Raw genomic sequence first — 22,450 nt, forward strand, 5'->3', positions numbered from 1 at the left:
AGTTATCGAGACTTTATCCTTTCCATGCTTTTTACATTTTTTTTTGAAACAGAGCTAAGTTTGACTGCAGAAAAATGAAGTAAATTTCACTGATCGGGCTGCAGAAAAAATCTCAAATTATTTTAGGTGGCCTGTCTTCGGCGTCAAAAACTTGTTTTAACGGGATCCAGAGCTTAAGAATTCTCTCAACTGCGGGCATTGACGACAGCCATCTTGTTTTTGAGTGAGATTGAAGATTCTGATGATTGACATTAACGTATAAGCAGAAATCTTTCAGCTTCTCTATCCTTACTGTGTATACTGAAACATACACTGATATGATGATAATGAGGTCCCATACTCCGAGGAGTGCAGGGATCGATGCGGGAGACCCGCACCGCCGACTAGGCAAGGTCGTAGCGGGTTTGCTCTGCCTTCCTCCGACAGTAATGGGGATGAATGATGATGATGAAGACAACACAACACCCAGTCATTTCGAGGCAGGAATCCCTGACCCCGCCGGGAATCGAGCCTGGGACCCCGTGCGCAGGAAGCGAGAACGCTACCGCAAGACCACCAGCTGCGGACTACACTGTTATAGGCATGCGTAATCAAATACAGGGATATGTAAACAAGCAGAATATGGCGCTGCGACCGGCAGCGCCTACATCAGACAACAAGTGTCTGGCGCAGTTGTTAGATCGGTTACTGCTGCTACAGTGGCAGGTTATCATGATTTAAGTGAGTTTGTACAAGGTGTTATAGTCGGCTCACAAGCAATGGAATACCATATCTCCGAGGCAGCGATGAAGTAGGGTTTTTCCCTTACGACCATTTCTAAAACATGTTCAAATGTGTGTGAATTCCTAAGGGATCAAACTGCTGAGGTCATCGGTCCCTAGACTTACACACTACTTAAACTAACTTATGCTAAGAACAACACACACTCATGTCCGAGGGAGGATTCGAGCCTCCGGTGGGAGGGGCCGCCAATTCGTGACATGGTGCCTCGAACCACGCGGCCACTCCGTGCGGTGACCATTTCACGAGTGTACCGTACATATCAGGAATCCGGTAAAACATCAAATCTCCGACATCGCTGCTGCCTACAAGAATGGGACCAACGACCACTGAAGAGAATCTTTCAACGTGACAGAAGTGCAGCCCTTCTGCAGATTGCTCCAGATTTCAATGCAGGGCCATTAACAAGTGTCAGCTTGCGAACCATTCAGCGAAACATCAACGATATGGACCTTTGGAGCCGAAGGCCCGTTCGTTTACCCTTGACGACTGCACGACACGAAGCATTACGCCTCGCCTGGGCCCATCAACACCCACATTGGACTGTTGATGACTGGAAACATGTTGCCTGGTCGGACAAGTCTCATTTCAAATTGTATCGAGCGGATGGATGTGTACGGGTATGAAGACAGGCTAATGAATCCATGGGCCCTGCATATCAGCAGGGGACTGTTCAAGCTGGTGGAGGCTCTGTAATGGTGAGGGGCGTCTGTAGTTGGAGTGGTACGGGACCCCTGATACGTCTAGATACGACTGTGACAGGTGACACGTCCGGAAGCATCCTGTCTGATCACCTGCATCCATTCATGTCTGTTGTGCATTCCAACGGACTTGGGCAATTTCAGCAGGACAATGAGACACTCCACACGTCCAGAACTGCTACAGAGTGGCTTCAGGAGCACTCTTCTGAGTTTGAACACTTCCGCTGGCCACCAGACTCCCCAGACATGAACATTTTGACCATATCTGGGATGGCTTGCAATGTGCTGTTCAGACGAGATCTCTACCTCTCGTACTCTTACGGATTTATGGCCAGCCCTGCAGGATTCATGGTGTCAGTTCCCTCCAGCACTATTTTAGATACTAGTCGAGTCCATGCCACGTCATGTTGCGCACTTCTGCGTGCTCGCGGGGCCCCTTCACGATACTAGGGAGGTGTACCAGTTTTTTGGCTCATCAGTGTAGTTCAATCTTCTAGGAACGTACGCTCTCGGAAATTTAAAAGTGAACCACACTGCGAAGCAAATCACGTTTTTGGATTGTCTGTCACTCGAGTTGCCTGAGCATCTCCGTGACCCTTTCTCGCTTGCTAAATGAACCTGTAACGAAACGTTCTGCTGTCCTTCGGATCTTCTCTATTTCCTCTATCAATTGTATCTGGTGCGAATCCCAGACTGACGAACAATATTCAAGTACTGGTCGAACGAGTGTTTCGTAAGCTACTTCCTTTGCGGATGGACTACATTTCTTGATAGTCTTTCCACTGAATCTCAGTCTGGCATCCTCCTTATTTGCGATTAGTTTTATGTGGTCGTTCTGCTTCGCTCCGTACGCATACACGTAGACGATTTATGGATATGACTGCTTCAAGTGATTGCTTTGCAATCGTGTAATCATACAATTGTGAATCTTTCGCCTATTTTTGCGTAACACATTATTGTTGTTTATGCTGAGGTTAATTGCCAATACCGAGCGCAAGGGTCGACGCTCTCCAGGACTACCTGCATTTCGCTACAATTTTCTAGTGCTTCGACTTCTCTGTATAAAATATCATCTTCATCATCATTATAATCATCCGCAAAAAGCATCATGTAACTTCCGACGTTAAGCACTATGTCATTTACATATATTGTGGAAAGAAAATGTCCAGCAACAGTCCTTTCAGGTACGCGGAATTTACTTCTACGTCTCAAGATTTCTCTTCGTTGAGAGTGGGCACGTTGTGTCCTGCTTGCTAGAAACTCTTCAGTCCACTCACACAGCTGTACTGATATTCTGTACCCACGTGTTTTGGCCATTAGGTGGCAGTGTGGAACTGTATCGAACACCTTCCGGAAGTCAAGAAACACGGTATCAACCGGGGCGTCGGTATCTACTGCTTTCTGGTTCTCGTGGGCGAACAGATAGGTTTCTCACGATAATTGTTTTCGGAACCAATGTGGATATCTGCGGAGATTTTCGGTCTCCAGAAATGTCATAATACGCGAGTATAAAACCTAATCCAAAATTCTTCAACAGATCGACATCTCGCGCTTGTCATAAATAATCGCGGCGAAAATTGCTTACCTTCTTCGGACCTTCTCTGTCTCCTCTATTAATTCTACCTGACTTCCGCTACTTTGTTATAGTTTCTTTCAGTCACCGCTGTTTAGGCTAGTGGATAACGTGTTTCTCAAATCATAATCTAGATAAATGTTGTGATCTGGACGTGTCAATTCGACAATTTACGCCTTTTTTTTTTTTTTTAACTACATCGTAGTATCGTATGGAAGTGTCTCTAGCTCATTGTTCGTACTGGCTGTTTTGCAAACGTCCACTTTGTTCCGACGAAACGCTAAGGTCCTCCGCACACTGAGCGACTCAAAAGCAACTCGTTGCCGACGTGAGTTGGTAACCTGGTCGGCAGCGATCCGCTTCCTGTATAGTTAAATAGGCCTCCGCAGGCGACACGATGGACGAGTGAGTCATCAATCATTTGCAATGCGTTGACAACCAGCTGCCAGCGACTTGGCCCCCTCGTTGCCCAGCGATCTGAGTTGGTTATTGTCCCCGAACACAGCCATGTGCTAGTTTCGTTTGAAGATGAACGGTCAGGTTGTCAACAGTAGCTTTGCACGCGAAATCGAATGACATCCCATTTTATACATATGTACTGCACGTGAGATTTGACAGAAAAAGTGGGGTTTGAACAGGGAAAAGAACTTCTAATGGCAAGTGTAGTGTACTGCACAGCCATTGCTTAAAATAAAATTAACGGTACGTCACTGGAAGCAAACGTACAAAAGATGGTATATAATTTTGTGTGACAAGCACTCATTATCGTTGTGTAAAATTACATTGTCAAGTCGAAACAAACAGTGAATAGCCAAATTATACAATACATAGTGGTGTTTACATACGAGGGTTGGAACTTAAACAGCAGCAACTATTTATTCACAACCGATACAAAAGAGTTACATGTTTGCACCCGTTACTGTCCTTCAAAGTAGTCACCAGCGTTGTGTAGAACCCGTTGCCAGCGATGTGGAAGGCGTAGTATACCGTTAGCAGAGCCTGTTCTGTTGGTGGTGCGAATGGAGCGGTCTACTGCCTATCGAATTTGGGTTGCGCAGAAAGTGTCGCTGCTCCTTTCTCAAAGCATTATGGGTCGCCGCGAAAGTCGAAAGTGCTTCAGAGCCCCATTATGGTAGAAGTTATGGTAATTCTCGTGTATGACTGTGATCGTGTTACCCTAACGCATTACGTTCCTCCACGGCAGACCGTCAATGCACAGTATTACTGTTCGTATTTGGAGCATCAACTGCGATCAGCTTTGCGAAAGAAGCGGCTACACTTTCTGCGCAACCCACCCATTATTTTGCACGACAATGCGCGGGCACAAACAGCGCAAATTGTGGCTGCTTTGTTCGGTCGGTGGGACTGGGAAGTACTGTACCATCCACCATACTCCCCAGACTCAAGTCCTCGTGACTTTGATTTGATTGCGAAGATGAAGAAACCACTTCGTGGCATTCGCATCAGAACTGTTGCAGAGATGCGACAGGCAGTAGACCTCTCCATTCGCACCATCAACAGAACAGGCTCTGCTAACGGTGTACTACACCTTCCACATCGCTGGCAACGGGTTCTATACAACGCTGGTGACCAATTTGAAGGACAGTAACGGGTGCAAACATGTAACTCTTTTGTATCGGCTGTGAATAAATAGTTGCCACTATTTAAGTTCCAACCTTCTTACAAATGATTTAACGAGCACAAACCACAATCATTAAAATTCCGTGTATATAAATCTCACGATATTTGGGTTTGAAAAATACAAGTAACGATGTGCTATGGCAGAAGAAATCAACTGCACCAATTCACTGTATCTCTGTTTAATCGTTCTATAAAAAGCTATGAACTTCGAATCTGTGTGTCGCAGCTCCTGGGCTGCTACATACAACCTGTGGGTTAGATTTCTTTCCATGTATGGGTGATTCCAGAATTTTCTTCGTTTTCTTATTGGTGTGTAATAACACAGTGCTTCCGCACAGTCTCTCCGCAGCGGTGAGCTCCGCGTGTCTCGCCTTGTCGGGAGTGTAAGGTTGGCATCACATTCATGTCGCTAGGGGAGGGATTAACTGCTACTGGTTGTAGTTATATTGGGAGATGGGTTTCAAGATTATTACAATTAAAACGATGTAATTAATTAATTATATTAATTACAATTAAATGCACTGTACTCACCAACGTCACGGAAATATTTTCCTCTGTCTTAAGGGCATAGTTCAACAAGTTTACATTTATTTGCGAACAGGTTTACCAATGTTTCACGCGTAACAGAAAGCACATAAGTAATTACTGCTGCCTTCCGTTCATCTATTGTCTTTGGATTATTTTGATGTTTTAGCCGCACTCCGAAGGAAATAGTCGGGCAGAGACAGATTCGGTGATCATGGTGTTCAGAGACCTTCCGTAATGACTCTGTCTCCAAAGATGTTATGTGAAAGTCGTAGGGCCTGGTGTGCAGTATGAGCAGTATCGTTGCCTTGTTGGAAAAATGAGTGATTGATCTCATTTTCATCCAGCATGGCAATAAATGCATAAATTACGTGGAAGAACAGACATCGGAAGTGACGGTAAAAGCTTCCTACTTTCTTTTGTAATCAAGGCTTTGATAAAATGGAAATGGTAATCTTAATGAGAACACAGGGAGGAGCTGGGATCTAAATAACAATAGATTTATTCATTCTTGACATCACAAGACAAAGAAAAAAGCCTAAAGAAGCGTCACTCAAACATTTTTATTTGACAAACGCTTCCACTAATTGGGATCTATGGTGGGCAAAGTGATCAGCTGGGGACCGACACACGACACTAACCAGAACACTAATCACTTTATCTGACTTCATACACCTGTCCCAAAAGCTACGGTACTATCACGGTACTATCAAAGATCGATACTCTACTATTCCATACCGAAAAATATGGTTCCAAAGAACGGAGTGCTGAGAAGCATATAGCCCTACACCATATCACCGAATACTTTACTCTTCTGCTGGTCAGGGCGGTCCACCACGATACTTTCGGCGACTGGAGGCATGGACTGCAGCAATCTGTGATTAATGGCGCGTGCTAGAAAAGTGCATGTACGCGGTCTCATGATAGGCTAATTCAGAATGCAGGTACTTCTCCATGACCCTCTGAAATCCTGGTGGATTCCAGTGTGCAGGTGGACCCATTTGCTGGTCTGCCAAACTAGTTTGACTCTGTGCCACAACTATGCATGATGGAATGTGTCAAATGTTTAGACGGGCAACTCAAAACAATTAAGTACACCCATGCATCACTCGTTGTGTGTGTGATGCTAGAATCAGTACCTCTGACGGTTCAGATGGTGACTGGCACAGGCTCTAAGTGGCACACTAGCATAGGACACAAGTCTCACCATTTAGCTAAAGACCTGCAGTTCTATAATAGCAAAGTGCCAGTACAAGAGTGTCCACCTCTCTTTCTCTCCGCTTTCCTCACCAGCTCGATAGCAAAGCACATTTACATCTTAGACTATTCCCACTTTAGTACAAGCCAATCATGAGCTGGAGCGCCGCATTCGAAGATGGGAGACTGCCCCTTGCTCTGCATACACAGATTTGACCAATCAGAGACTTTAAAGTTAATTGGGAGGAAAGGAAAAAGAGATTCAGCTTCGTGGCCTCTTTCCCATGCGTTTACGGCATGTCTTTTGATATCAACTTGACCTGGATGGCATCACAGCCTTCCTTAAAAAGATTGTTATCTCCCCTGTCGTGTCCATTGCGAACTTTCCAAAGAACAGCCCTAAACTCGCTAAAAGCCTCGTGCCTTCACAAATATGTTTTGTAACAGAGTCTGGACGTCTGGGTGCCAGTGACTTGTCGCACGGAAATTCGCAGAAAGCACACAGTTGTCTCATCGGCTTTCTGCCTAACAAGAGCCCATCTCTGCTTTATTGTCGGTCTTTAATGCTCTGCCCATTGCAATGGCGACGCCTCGGCACTAGCCAGCCTACCTGGATGTGGCCACCGACTAACCGGTGCCATCCAATGTGTCCATCAGTAGAGCACACAAGCAAGAGCGTTAACTACTGCCCGGCATTTTATCATGATGTATGAAGACAGATCGTATCCAGGTATAGTAACCAAGTAATAAGGATCAACTTCCCTAAGAACATTACGCAGCATAACACCATATTAGAAGTGAGAGTGTCCTGCAGTCTCTCAATGGTAGTATCGAAGAACATCGGCCTTATAATTTGCTCTTGCTTTATGGCAGCCCACTCTCGTGCAATGGTGTTTTTCAGGCATGTGGATTTTCAGATGGCCAAATTCTTGAACTTTGGGAACAAATGTAGCCAGACAGATGAAACGAAGCCTTATCAATGAAAAAGGTTCGATCTAAAACACCAACTCTATGTCGATTAACAACAACAATTCACAATACGCTAAGCATTTCACATGATCCATACAATGTAATTGTTCAAAAATGGCTCTGAGCACTATCGGACTTAACATCTATGGTCATCAGTCCCCTAGAACTTAGAACTACTTAAACCTAACTAACCTAAGGAAATCACACAACACCCAGCCATCACGAGGCAGAGAAAATGCCTGACCCCGCCGGGAATCGAACCCGGGAACCCGGGCGTGGGAAACGAGAACGCTACCGCACGACAATGTAATTGTTGTACAGCTATAGTTTTATATGGATACATTCTCAGGTCTTTGGTTATGGCCTAATGTACTGTCATATGACAGACTTGTCATAATCTCCTCACTGACTTTGATGGACTCCACAAAATGATGGCTGAAATGTCGTCGAGCATCATTTCTGTTAAAATTGTGGGCCAGTTCGTGGCGCATCATGAACTGAACCTGTTGTGTAAAATTTGCGAATTAGATTAAGTACAGTGTCACCATGTAGACACCGCATAGCAGGACAATGCAGTTTCAGTTGCTGCCTCATATGCTCTGTAAAATTTCCCCCTGCACGGAAAACCTCTTCCACTAAAAACACTATCTCTCTGCAATAGTAAGCAATCTCGCTACGGCCAGCTTACACGAGAACTAGACACTAACACAACTAACAGCTGCAACGCACACACAACACAGCTTCTCCCACCTTACCACTGCAGGTCCATGGAACACATGCGAGCGAAACTGCAGACACACGGTAGTAGAGAACCAAGTCTTCCTCTGAGCTTGAATCTGTGCTCGACATGTCGAGTGTAACCAGGAGATGCTCTGGTGCGACAAGCAATACTCTCTCTCCTCCACGCTCGCATGTGACAACTGCAGACTGTCGTTTCTGAGTTGCTCTGTGTGCGGAACTGCGTTGCCAGCTAGTCAGCAACCAGTTGCTGTTCTAGATCGCCTGGCCATTGTGTTCCTTTTCAGCCGCTCTGTGTGCAGATGGCCTTACACTTTAATGATCCAAGATTTTCGCTACGACTTCCTAGTATGCCGTTAGATTATTTTTATGGCAAATTATTTTCGGTAATGTATACAAACTCATTAAGATATACACTATGATCAGCTGCTTAGTAACGCACGGGTCTACATTTGGAAGCCAATCCAGCAACGGTTCTGTGTAGAATGGAATCGATAAGCCCTTGGTAGGTTTTTGGAGGTATGTGGTACCAGATGTGTACGGACAGTTCGTGCAAATACTGTAAATTACGGGTCGGTGGTTTGAGGGAGCGGAGTGCCACCTGATAGTGTCCCAGGCTTCTGCTATTAGCGTCAGAGAAGGGGAAATTGGTGGCTGAGGCATTAGTTCTCCAAATCATCATAGCACGACTCTGGCCTTGTAACAAGGACAGTATTCCTGCTGGAAGAGGGCATCACACTAAACAAAAACGTTACATATGAGGGAAGCATGTTGCTTGAAATAATGTCCTCATAGCCGAGTCTCGTATTCGTATCACAGTTCTCATAGAAGCTCAGGTTAACGTTTCCCATAGCACAATACTGCTGCCACTGGCCTGCGTTCGTGATGCGATGCATGTCACGAGCCGCTGGTCGCCTTTGCAGCGACAACATATCCAGACATGACCATCAACAAGGTGGTACATGAAATTGATTCATCCGAACAGGCGACACGTTTCCATTTATCCATGGTCGAATCCCGATAATCCCGTGCCCACTGCAATCCTAACTGCCGATGCCACTGAGTCAACATGAGAACATGTAGTCGTCGTCTGCTGTGGAACTTTGTGGTAAGTTCCTATGGGACCAAACTGCTGATGTCATTGCTCCCTAGGCTTACACACTACTTAATCTAACTTAAACTAACTTACGCTAAGGACAACACACACACACACCCGTGTTCGAGAGAGGACTCGAACCTCGCACGGGGATGTAGCTGCGCGAACCGTGGTAAGGCGCCTTGGAGCACATGGCTACTCCGCGCGGCTCTACTGTGGAACATCATGTTCAGCTGTGTGCTCTAAACAGTGTTTTCCGAAACTCTTGTGCCTGGACCAGCATTATGCTCTGGCGACAGACTTGCCACAGATCATCGCCTGTCGTGGTTTGCACAAACCTCCGACCTAAACGTTCTGTGAGGAGCTGTGGACAACTAACCAACTAACACACTGTCGCCCACTCGTGGCTTCATCGTCCATCAACCACTTCTCATACATGCTCTCTTCAGTAGCAGGCGACCAGCAGATGAGTTTCGCCGTTTTCGAGACGCCTGTTCCCAGACGCCGTGCCGTAACAACCTGCAATTTACAAAAATCGATAATTTTAGTGGATTTCCGCATTTCCGAGCCGTATCGTCACTCGAATGATTTCCCCATTCGTCTCTCAAAATGGTTCAAATGGCTCTAAACACTATGGGACTTTACATCTGAGGTCATCAGTCCCCCTAGACTTAGAACTAATTAAACCTAACTAACCTAAGGACGTCACACACATCCATGCCCGAAGCAGGATTCGAACCTGCGACCGTAGCAGTCGCGCGGTTCCAGACTGAAGAGCCTAGAACCGCTCGGCTACAGCGGCCGGCCATTCGTCTCTGCTCATTGTATTTATATACAGGGTGTTTCAAAAATGACCGGTATATTTGAAACGGCAATAAAAACTAAACGAGCAGCGATAGAAATACACCGTTTGTTGCAATATGCTTGGGACAACAGTACATTTTCAGGCAGACAAACTTTCGAAATTACAGTAGTTACAATTTTCAACAATAGATGGCGCTGCGGTCTGGGAAACTCTATAGTACGATATTTTCCACATATCCACCATGCGTAGCAATAATACGGCGTAGTCTCTGAATGAAATTTCCCGAAACCTTTGACAACGTGTCTGGCGGAATGGCTTCACATGCAGATGAGATGTACTGCTTCAGCTGTTCAATTGTTTCTGGATTCTGGCGGTACACCTGGTCTTTCAAGTGTCCCCACAGAAAGAAGTCACAGGGGTTCATGTCTGGCGAATAGGGAGGCCAATCCACGCCGCCTCCTGTATGTTTCGGACAGCTCAAAGCAATCACACGATCATCGAAATATTCATTCAGGAAATTAAAGACGTCGGCCGTGCGATGTGGCCGGGCACCATACTGCATAAACCACGAGGTGTTTGCAGTGTCGTCTAAGGCAGTTTGTACCGCCACAAATTCACGAAGAATGTCCAGATAGCGTGATGCAGTAATCGTTTCGGATCTGAAAAATGGGCCAATGATTCCTTTGGAAAAAATGGCGGCCCAGACCAGTACTTTTTGAGGATGCAGGGACGATGGGACTGCAACATGGGGCTTTTCGGTTCCCCATATGCGCCAGTTCTGTTTATTGACGAAGCCGTCCAGGTAAAAATAAGCTTCGTCAGTAATCCAAATGCTACCCACATGCATATCGCCGTCATCAATCCTGTGCACTATATCGTTAGCGAATGTCTCTCGTGCAGCAATGGTAGCGGCGCTGAGGGGTTGCCGCGTTTGAATTTTGTATGGATAGAGGTGTAAACTCTGGCGCATGAGACGATATGTGGACGTTGGCGTCATTTGGACCGCAGCTGCAACACGGCGAACGGAAACCCGAGGCCGCTGTTGGATCACCTGCTGCACTAGCTGCGCGTTGCCCTCTGTGGTTGCCGTACGCGGTCGCCCTACCTTTCCAGCACGTTCATCCGTCACGTTCCCAGTCCGTTGAATTTTTCAAACAGATCCTTTATTGTATTGCTTTTCGGTCCTTTGGTTACATTAAACCTCCGTTGAAAACTTCGTCTTGTTGGAACAACACTGTGTTCTAGGCGGTGGAATTCCAACACCAGAAAAATCCTCTGTTCTAAGGAATAAACCATGTTGTCTACAGCACATTTGCACGTTGTGAACAGCACACGCTTACAGCAGAAAGACGACGTACAGAATGGCGCACCCACAGACTGCGTTGTCTTCTATATCGCTCACTTGCAGCGCCATCTGTTGTTGAAAATTGTAACTACTGTAATTTCGAAAGTTTGTCCGCCTGAAAATGTACTGTTGTCCCAAGCATATTGCAACAAACGGTGTATTTCTATCGCTGCTCGTTTAGTTTTTATTGCTGTTTCAAATATACCGGTCATTTTTGAAACACCCTGTGTATGTATCTACTTTCCTTACATGCCTGCAATTTCACCCTGGCGTTCATTCTAGCGGTGGGTAGTGGTCATAACGCTGTGACTAATCAGTGTAAGTAGGATTTTATGTTACATCCACATGACTCATTGTTCAGAGAAATTAAATGCTTGTCCGTGATTGTCTGTGCGTGAAGTCGATATGGTAGTCTTCTAGTTCAAAATGGTTCAAATGGCTCTGAGCACTATGGGACTTAACGTCTATGGTCATCAGTCCCCTAGAACTTAGGACTACTGAAACCTAACTAACCTAAGGACATCACACAACACCCATTCATCACGAGGCAGGGAAAATCCCTGACCCCGCCGGGAATCGAACTCGGGAACCCGGGCGCGGGAAGCGAGAACGCTACCGCACGACCACGAGCTGCGGACAGTCTTCTAGTCATCCATAAATATAATACTTGGATCTTCTTTTCCCTGAGCATCAAAGTTTTTTGATATCAGTGCTGTTGCGAGACATGTAGAGTGCCTTCAAACTCAAGATACCAGATAACAATTTCCCATTTTCAGCCTAAAAGGTGAACTCTCCAATCACGAGACAAGGCGTAGTATCAGTCTTCTACATTAGACACTATTTTACTTATAGAAAATCTAAGCGTGAATATCACGCCACGAGAGCTCCTTCTCGGAATGACGTTTCTTCATAACGAGCTATCCATCATAACTAGCGCCAGCAGTATGTACCAAGCCGTTTACAGTGAGACCTCTAGGTAATAAATTGACAATTCTGATATTGTATGTGTATCTGCTTTGAAACTTGTGTATTCAAACATTCTCGTAAAGGGATCCGTATCGATCTCTAACTAAGTAGACGGGGAAATAAACAAGGCCTGTATCAAACCAGCAGTGATCTGTCATTAATCTCCTCCCCCCCCCCCCCATTTTCCTTCATCATTTGCTGTAGCAGGCACAGAGTGTGTAAGAAGTTAGGATATGTAACCTAGAAAACAAGGGTTTACGCAGTTAATAGAAAAACAGCGTTTAGGGCACTCCTCTCTAACTTCGGCAAGGTGAGATGACGACAGGGAACTACAGAAACAAAACTAAAAACCACAATAGAGGTCTGCCGATATCTGTTAAAGTATCACTGCGCTTCACAAAGTCGCTTCAACGCTGATAACAGACACAGTGAAGAAGCGTGTGGTCTCGTTCCTTTATCTGTCGATACTCGTACACACTCCTTTTCTTTCTTCTCTCCGTAAGAAATTGAGCTACTTCTGCAAATAGTAAAGGAACGCCACTTCACTCCGTTCATTAACACATTGGTGTGATATGAGTCATGGAATAGCGATATGCACATAAACAGAGGGTGGTAGTATCACGTACACAAAGTATAAAAGGGCGGTGTACTAGCGGAGCTATCATTTCTACTTGCGTGATTCGTATGAAAAGTTTCACTAACGCCCTGGGGTGACATGAGTCATGGGTTAGCGATATAGACATTAACAGATGGCGGTAGTACCGCGTACACAAAGTATAAAAGGGTGGAGCTGTCATTTGTACTCGGGTGATTCGCATGAAAAGGCTTCCGGAGTGATTATGGGCGCACGATGGGAATCAACAGGCTTTGAACGCAGAATGGCAGTTGGAGCTGGCCCACGGCCTTCACTTAACGATCGAGAGCAGCGTCGTTTGTGTAGAGTTGTCAGAGCTAACAGACAAGCAACATTGCATGAAGCAGCCGCAGACATCAATGTGGAACGTACAACGCACCTATCCGTTAGGACAATGCGGCGAAATTAATGGCGTTAGTGAGCTTTGGTAGTAGACGATCAACGCGAGTGCCTTTGTTAACAGCACGACATCGCATGGAGCGCGTCTCCTGGGCTCGCGATCGCATCGGCTGGACCCTAGACTACTGGAAAACCGTGTTCTGGTCATACGAGCCTCGACTGCAGCTGGTAGGGTTCGAGAGTATTGCAGACCCCACGAAGCCATGAACCCAAATTGTCAACAACGCACTGTGAAAGCTGGTGGTGGCTCCATAATGGTGTGGGCTGTGTTTACCTGGAATGGACTGGGTCCTCTGGTCCAACTGAACCGATCATTGACGGGAAATGGTCATCTTTGGTTACTTGGAGAGCGTTTGCAGCCACTCACTTCAAGTTTCCAACCAACGAGCTCCATATCATCGGTCACAATAGTTCGCGACTCGTTTAAAGAACAATCTGGATAATTCGAGCATATAATTTGGCCACCCAGATTGCTTGACATGAATCCCATCGAACATTTTGGGACATAATCGGGAGGTCAACCAGTGCAAAAAATCATGCATCATACACCGGCACTTTCGCAGTTATGGACAGCTATAGAGGTAGCATGATTTAATATTTACGCCGAGGACTTCCAGCGATTTGTTGAGTCCATGTCACGTCGAGTTGCAGCACTAGGCCGGGCAAACGGAGGTCCGACACGATGTCAGGAGTATCCCATGACTTTTGACACCTCCGTGTATACATCTTATGCATACACAACTTTTTAACTTCTAATTGGGACAACATCGTTTACGAAGGACGATGTCGCAGAAGCTTCTAATCCATCGGTGCTGATCAAGGTTTTCGGGAGGTTTCTCTTAGTTGTAAGGCGAATGCCGAAACTGGTAAACCTCTCCCATTAATTCTCAATTGAGACTCCCCATTTGCCCCAGTATCAGCTCGTCTGTTAATTGACCGAAAAGAACAGAGACCCTTTAATGGGCTGGAGCCCAAAAAATCCGCTGTAATCCTCAGAGAATGAAAAGATTTTAAAAAAAGCATGAAGCCCATAACGAACACAATTTTTTTCTCTGTGTGTATTTGCCTTCTTTACAAAATAGTTGTTATTTTATTTTTAAATTGGATTTACTGTAGAGTGCATGCTAAATGACTTGAACCGTAACTGTGCAGATGGCGCGATAGTTGTGGGATGGCTGGTGATGGGTCTCCATTGTGGACAACTGCTCTGTAGGGGAGCTGCAGTTCGACAGCTGAAGCCTTGGCAAAAACAAGTACGGTAGCTCACGTTACATGTAACCTACAGCTAACGAGTCTGAATACGATCATATTACCAGGTAACGTCAGTAGGACCAGTAATTCGACAAATATTGATGTTAAGTGTCAATAGTTCCTTTTTTACGGACATGTCTGGAAGAACAGACACCATTCTTGATCTTGCTGTTGTGCATATACAAGATTAAATGAAATAAATTCTGAAATCGGCCAAACTGGGCACTGAAACGAATTCAATGGCGAGAAGTGAAAATTTATGCCAGACCAGTACTCAAAGCCGGATTTCACACTTTACTGTAGCGGTCGGCTTAACCATTACGGCTATCCATGCACGTATTGCATCCGACCCAAATTTCCATCTTTTCACACACACTACTGTCGTAGCACGCCCTGTCCACCACACTCAATCCTCGCCGAATCACGTTAGATTGCCGCAAGAGTTCAGGAGAGAGACTGCATCCGCACTGAAATGGTCTGATGGCCATCATGCCGTATACATATACAGACACCAAAAAAAGTTTTGCCTCACCTCGGTTCCAGGAGTTCCGGAACCTGTGCAGAAAACTGGAATAGAGATCAAAATAACATCATTTCCGCCTTTTTTATTGCTCATGAAAACCACACATTTTGTGGTGTACCGCACCATACAGCGAGACCTTGGTGGTCCAGATTGCTATACACACCAGCACCTTTAATACCTCTTGCACTGACGCATGCCTGTATTCGTCGTGGCATACTATCCACAAGTTCATCAAGGCACTGTCGGTCCAGATTGGCCCACTCCTAAACAGCGGGTTGACCTAGAACCCTCAGAGTTCAGTCTCTCCCAAGCATTGTCGATAGGGTTCATGTCTGGAGGACATGCTGGCCACTCTAGTCGACCGATGTTGTTATCCTGAAGGAAGTTTGGGTTGTTTGGGAAGGAGACCAGACAGCGAGGTCATCGGTCTCACCACATTTTCAGCTAGGTACCTCGTCTGCTTATGTCTAGACAGTACGACGGGAGCCTGAAAACCGGCCTTCGTTTTCTTGTTGTATGGAAGATAGCGCAGGGAGTCGAAAAGTCGCTACACTGACATGCAGCAGGGTGTTGTGCTTAGAGAGGCTACCACGAGAAAGCCATATTGCCCATGTCCGCCAACACTTAACTGTTCAAGATGAACCTTGAAATTGAAAATCCAATCAAAATGAGAAATTATTTATTTAATACGATATTCGACGCTAATGGCATTTATCACGAAATTTGCAATGTATACTGACCAAATGAGATAAGTAAGTGTTATGCGTCAATGGTGTCGTTTGTTTCAGAGTGGAAGGACGGATGTTCATGTTAGTGATAGAAGTCGTCACCATTCTGTACTCAGCAAGGACCTGGCACAGTAAATTGATGAAAAAGATCTGAAAATTGACGTTTCAAGATATCTTAGCTGTTCAATAGCTTTCCACCGATTTCTCGGAGTGTTCTGAATGAGTTCGTAACCGACCAGTTACGGTTGTGCTAGAACCACGCTTGTTAGGCTCCAGCACTACAATACTTAACACATGAAATCTTCTCAATAGTTTCTTTTTCGTTGCGATGGAGGAGGAGTAAGTCCGACGAACAGAATCGGGAACGGTGACGAGTCAGGTGTTCCCTATAGCTAACGTGTAGACAAAACAGCAGTCGATGCTATGATGCCGTACCACACTGCCTAATAAAAAAAAAAAAAAGTACGCCGAACTCTGCCAGCCAGAAAGGTTGTGATTGCATTTTTTTAGGACGTTAAAGAAATCTCCGGATTTTATGGAAGGCCTGCTGGAGACATAAAGAAAACTGAGAAGCGCCATTCGACACTACCCTCTTCCCAGCAAGAAAAGAATTGTTTCGTCAGGTCAAAGGGACGTTTTTGAACTCAACGTTTTCCAAGTGAGTTGAATTTCTTCATGTACAGCAATAACTTGCTTGTCTCTCAACGCTTTGACCCCAGGGAAGAAAATGCTATCACAGATTGGGTACAATTTCAGGTGACAGAAAGTGTTTGTAATCTGGTTAAGAAATATGGGATAATGGTTAAATTTAAATAGCGATTCTCTAGAGAAGTAATATAAAGATTTAGTTTCAGTATTTCGCACATCTTTGTTTTCTTCTAGACATTAACTCTTTGCGAGGCTTTTGCAACACAAAGTTCAGCAGAAGTTTGTAAGTAGGCTGTTTAGGTTTTCTTAATGGTAACGCCACGTAGCACTCTGTGTGAGAATCACTGGCTGTGCTGTGTGCAGTCTGTGGCTAGTTTGCATTGTTGTCTGCCATTGTAGTGTTGGGCAGCGGCAGCTGGATGTGAACAGCGCGTAGCGTTGCGCAGTTGGAGGTGAGCCGCCAGCAGTGGTGGATGTGGGGAGAGAGATGGCGAAGTTTTGTAATTTGTCATGAACTTCTATATATATTATGACTATTAAGGTAAATACATTGTTTGTTCTCTAAACAAAAAAAGGAGAGGCCATTATCCTCGCTATTGACATTTCTTTGTCGAAAGCATCGCAAATATGACACGCTCATTACTTGAAAACATATGATTACTCATACTTTGTGCTACTTACTGAAATGCTTATGAACTGATGGGGAATATTCATGCATTTGCACACCTGATTATGACAAGTGTCTTTCTACGAGAATTGATAGAATTTCTACTAACTTATGAAGTGCCATATGGCTAATGACTGATGTTTCATGCCTTCCTTTGTACGTATTTGCTCATTTTGTTTAATATCTAGTTTCTAACTGCACTGTAGCATTGGTTAAAATAAAATTTTATAGATGTATTAATGTAATATAAATATTTTATGCCTACAGACCCTGTAAAGAATAACTTCATGATGTACTTAAAGAAAACGAAGGAGCACAAAAAGACATTTCCCTTCACTGGAATTGCATAGAGAATTTTCTTTTCAAGTACTTGGTAATTTCTTTTGTAGAATAAATTGTGATGCATCACTCTAGTGTTAAGATGTGACATAGGTATTAGACATGGCCATTTTTAGTGTAATATTTTTTTCTGCTTGAGCTTTGTCATGTTTAGGTATTTCATTTTCTGCTGCTGTTTGCCAGGCATAGTGTTACTGAATTTGAATTTGTGTTACTCTGCTAAGCCAGTTTACTACTGATTTATTTTTCTTGTTTGCTGCACATTGCCTCATATTAGTTGTAATGTTGAATTGCTTGGTAATTTAGATTTACTGTAGCTTGCTTTGCAAATTTGAATTTTTTTGTCCTTGCTGTTTGTGTTACTTGTTTTGTGCTGCTGCATTGCCTCGTCCCTTAGTTTAGCATCTGAGTGCAGTAGATTTAAGTTAGTTTAAGAGGGGGTAGCCTATAAGAGAATGAGTTGCGATGAATTTGAAGAAATGCACTGAGAGGCTATACGAGACAAGTACAGAAAGCAGGTATAGATAGGACTTTTGGAGATAATGAGGAATGAAGGGAGATCTCCGAGAAGTAAAGAAAGTTTTGTTTGCAAAATACTGCAGTAAAACAAACCCTGTCCTTTCCTTTTGTATTATTATGCTATGTGTTTGTGTACCCTTGTGTATTTCTTTTCTTCCTGTCTCTCTGTACTGTTTCATAGAAAATTTTTTTCTGTTCTAGTACTAAGCTATATTCACTGTGATGAGGAATACTGTTATCCTCAAATATAATTTGCATTTATAATATGTTATTTTCTTTGTAAAGATGTTTAGACATTATTTATTCTGTTTTGTTTTAATGCTCATGTGTGAAGTTGATGTTTCGAAAGTCATTCAGACCTTTTATGTATGTACTTATGTCATAATTCCTGTAACACTGATGTATATGTATATTTCTATTCTTTTGTAAAGTCTGTATTACTACAAATGTTATCTGTATTGTTATCTTTTTAATGATATATTTTGTACCTTTGTTATTGTGTTCTTACGTTATAAAATTGTACTTGACACCAATTCATCAAATTAATTAACTTGTAAGTTACATTTCACTGCACACATTTCTGTTGGTCATAGTATATGGACAATATGTAAGAAGTAGGAACTGTTAGTGTTTGCACGTGTGTTAATAATTCAGCAAGGGACTGGATAACAGCATTGCTGGTTCTAAGGACAATTCCAAAAACTTTGTGAGTGCACAAGTGGTAGTTATGGACTTGCTATATTATCCGCAAGACTCTTCAATGGTGATTGTGCACCTGCACAGTCGCAATAGATGACTGATGGCCATCTCTACAAGGACTATAGTGGGTCTGCATCTTTGATGGCCCGCCAATATCATTATTTCTACAAGGACTACAGTGGCCCACCAATACCGTAATCTTTACCAGGACTACAGTGGGTCTGCTCTGTGATGACCTACCTACCAATATTCTTCAAAACTTCGAATGACTCTGTTGTGGGTTTGCTCTGTTGTGACCCATTACCTGTCTGCATGTCGAGAGTCAGCGCTGTCTTTCTGTTGGAAGGGCAACACTACTTCTTCAAGACTGCATGGAAATCCACTACTTCCGTGTGCATTTTCTTTTACTGCTCAGACTTTGAGAAAAACACTGCAATGTTACTGTGATGAATGATCAGGACTGTCTTTATGGACTGTGAGAAAATTTTAGCTTTTGACCAACATTGTATCAATAAGTGTGTGCATTTGATATCTTTGTTATTGTAATTATGAAAAATTTTATCAAATCATTATTGGCCACTGCCCAAAACAATTTGTAAAATTTTTTGTGGGGAGCATGGGGGCTATGTAAGTAGGCTGTTTAGGTTTTCTTATTGGTAACGCCACGTAGCACTCTGTGTGAGAATCACTGGCTGTGCTGTGTGCAGTCTGTGGCTAGTTTGCATTGTTGTCTGCCATTGTAGTGTTGGGCAGCGGCAGCTGGATGTGAACAGCGCGTAGCGTAGCGCAGTTGGAGGTGAGCTGCCAGCAGTGGTGGATGTGGGGAGAGAGATGGTGGAGTTTTGTAATTTGTCATGAACTGCTATATATATTATGACTATTAAGGTAAATACATTGTTTGTTCTCTATTAAAATCTTTCATTTGCTAACTATGCCTATCAGTAGTTAGTGCCTTCCGTAGTTTGAATCTTTTATTTAGCTGGCAGTAGTGGCCCTCGCTGTATTGCAGTAGTTCGAGTAGCCAAGATTTTTGTGAGGTAAGTGATTTGTGAAATGCATAGGTTAATGTTAGTCAGGGCCATTCTTTTGTAGGGATCTTTGATAGTCAGATTGCGTTGCGCTAAAAAATATTGTGTGTCAGTTTAAACACAGTCATGTATAATTTGTCAAAAGGGGACGTTTCAAGTTCCGTAGTGATTATAATTTGTGTCCTTTTATACACGGGGCTGATAATACCAACACAGCCATATTTGTAAATAAAAATTTATCGTCGTCTGACGTTCACTATAAAATACAGCATTAATACTGGAACGTAACCCCTGATACGTATGTAATACAAGGAAAATATCATAGTGAGTATTTACATATGTATAGCTGTAGTAACAGTGGCAAAAACCGCAAACTCTGAAAGTTTTTGTGGGCGCTGAAGACAAGATAATCTCATTGCTCAATGGTATACATAGTTAGGGCGTGAGAGTGACCTAGAGGTGTAATTGCGATTTTGTTCTCGTAACTGATACATTCACCACCAGAAAGAGCAGCTTTGTTCATGAAATATTGAAGCGGCCAAAATTACGAGCAGGGGCTCACGATACCATCCTTACTCCTACTTTCAAACAAAGAAAAAATTAAGCACGTAACTTTATACACTCTTAAGACAAAAAAGAAAGATGTAGCATGAAGGAATTATGTGAATGCGACTAAAATCGGCATATGTGATATACATGTAAGGACGAACAAATGATTGTAATCTGATAAAAACGGATTATTTATTCAAGAGAACGAGTTTCACAAACCGAGCAAGTCAATAACGTGTTGGTCCACCTATGGCCCTTATGCAAACAAATATTCGGCTTTGCATTGATTGATAGATGTCCTCCTGAGGGATATCGTGCCAAATTCTGTCCAACTGGCGCGGTAGATTGTCAAAATCCCGAGATGCCCATAATGCTCCAAACGTTCTCAACTGGGGAGAGAGCTGCTAACCTTGTTGGTCAAGGATTTGGCAAGCGCTAAGACAAGCAGAATAAATTGTCACCGTTTGAGGGCGGGCATTGTCTTGTTGAAAGGTAAGCTCATGATGGATTGCCATGAAAGGTAATGAAAAGGGACGTAGAATATCGTCACGGATCGCTGATGACAACGGAAGGGGTCCTGCCATGAAAAGAAAAGGCACGCCAGACCACCACTCCTGGCTGTTATGCCATATGGCGGGCGACAGTCAGGTTGGTATCTCATCACTGACCGGGGCGTCTCCGGACACATCTTTGGTGGTCATTGGGGCTCATTTCGAAACGGGACTCATCACTGAAGACAATGCTACTCCACTCGACGAGATTCCGGGATGAAGACGTGTTTGGTGACACCCCGGACAGCGGTGGGGTACCAGTCTGACTGTCGCCCGCTTTCGACCCGACTTCCAGGAGTGTAGGTCTGAGGTGCCATTTCATTTCACAGCAGAACCTCTCTGATTGTCACCTGCGGCAGCCTTACAGCACAGCGATTCGTGACGATACTCTACACCCCATTTCGTTGCCTTTCATGGCAAGGCATCCTGGGCTTATATTTCAGCAAGACAATGCCCGTTCGCTCACGGCGCGAGTTTCTGCTGCTTGTCTTCGTGCTTGCCAAACCCAGCAAGGTCGCCGGATCTTTGTCCATTTGAGAACGTTTGCAGTATTATAGGCAGGGCCCTTCAACCAGATCAGGATTCTGACGTTCTAAAGCGTCAGTTGGACAGAGTCTGGTACGATATCCCTCAGGAGGACATCCAACAACTCTAGTGCGCGCCGGCCGCTGTGGCCGAGCGGTTCTAGGCGCATCAGCCCGGAACCGCGCTGCTGCTACGGTCGCAGGTTCGAATCCTGCCTCGGGCATGGATGTGTGTGATGCCCTTAGGTTAGTTAGGTTTAAGAAGTTCTAAGTCCAGGGGACTGATGACCTCGGATGTTAAATCCTATAGAGCTTAGAGGCATTTGAACCATTTTTTCAACTCTATTGTTTTTTATTTAGAATTTATTTTGAGTGATAATCAACACTTTTTTGACTACCTTCGTAAATGCTTCCTAGGCAGCTGTGAAGAAACTGTGTGATTCGTATTCCTCCATCAGCGGCAATACTCAAGGTCTCACGCGTATCGGCATTTGCCCAGGTTGTGCAGGAACGGAGTTCTGGGTGGGATTATCGGGTAACGAAGCGTGAAGCGATGAAGGCATTAGACCGCGCGCTCATGTCCGGCGGCTATGTTTGTGCACGCGGAGCCCCTGACCAGCCGGGGTTTATTTGCCGTGACGGTCAAGTGTGGCCGCGACGTGCTCACGCTCGCTTATGGCCATTTTATTCGCGCGCCGCCACCGCCAGTGCAAGAAGCCTCTATGTAACACAGAGACGGAAGCCAGCCGACGTTCTCACCTTCACTGTCTTGGCCGTACAATGTTGCGGGCCGCATGCTGTACAATGACCGTCCACTACATCCAGAAGGCCCTAGAAGTGATGCCGATTTTCTTCACTACAGCAACGCCCGCGAGGTACAGTTCTAGACTGTTGTTGAACAAAAAAAAAAAAAAATCTTTGTTGTACATCTGACCTGATCTGATACCGCTGCGATCATAACATGTCTGTGCTGTTTAGACTTGAGGTTCTGTCTGACGCAAAGCCAACGAAAAGTACTTATGGATCGACGTGCATAATATTTAAAAGCTCTATGA

The sequence above is a fragment of the Schistocerca piceifrons genome, chromosome 3, assembly GCF_021461385.2.
Source record: "Schistocerca piceifrons isolate TAMUIC-IGC-003096 chromosome 3, iqSchPice1.1, whole genome shotgun sequence".
In the NCBI taxonomy this organism is placed as follows: Eukaryota; Metazoa; Arthropoda; class Insecta; order Orthoptera; family Acrididae; genus Schistocerca; species Schistocerca piceifrons.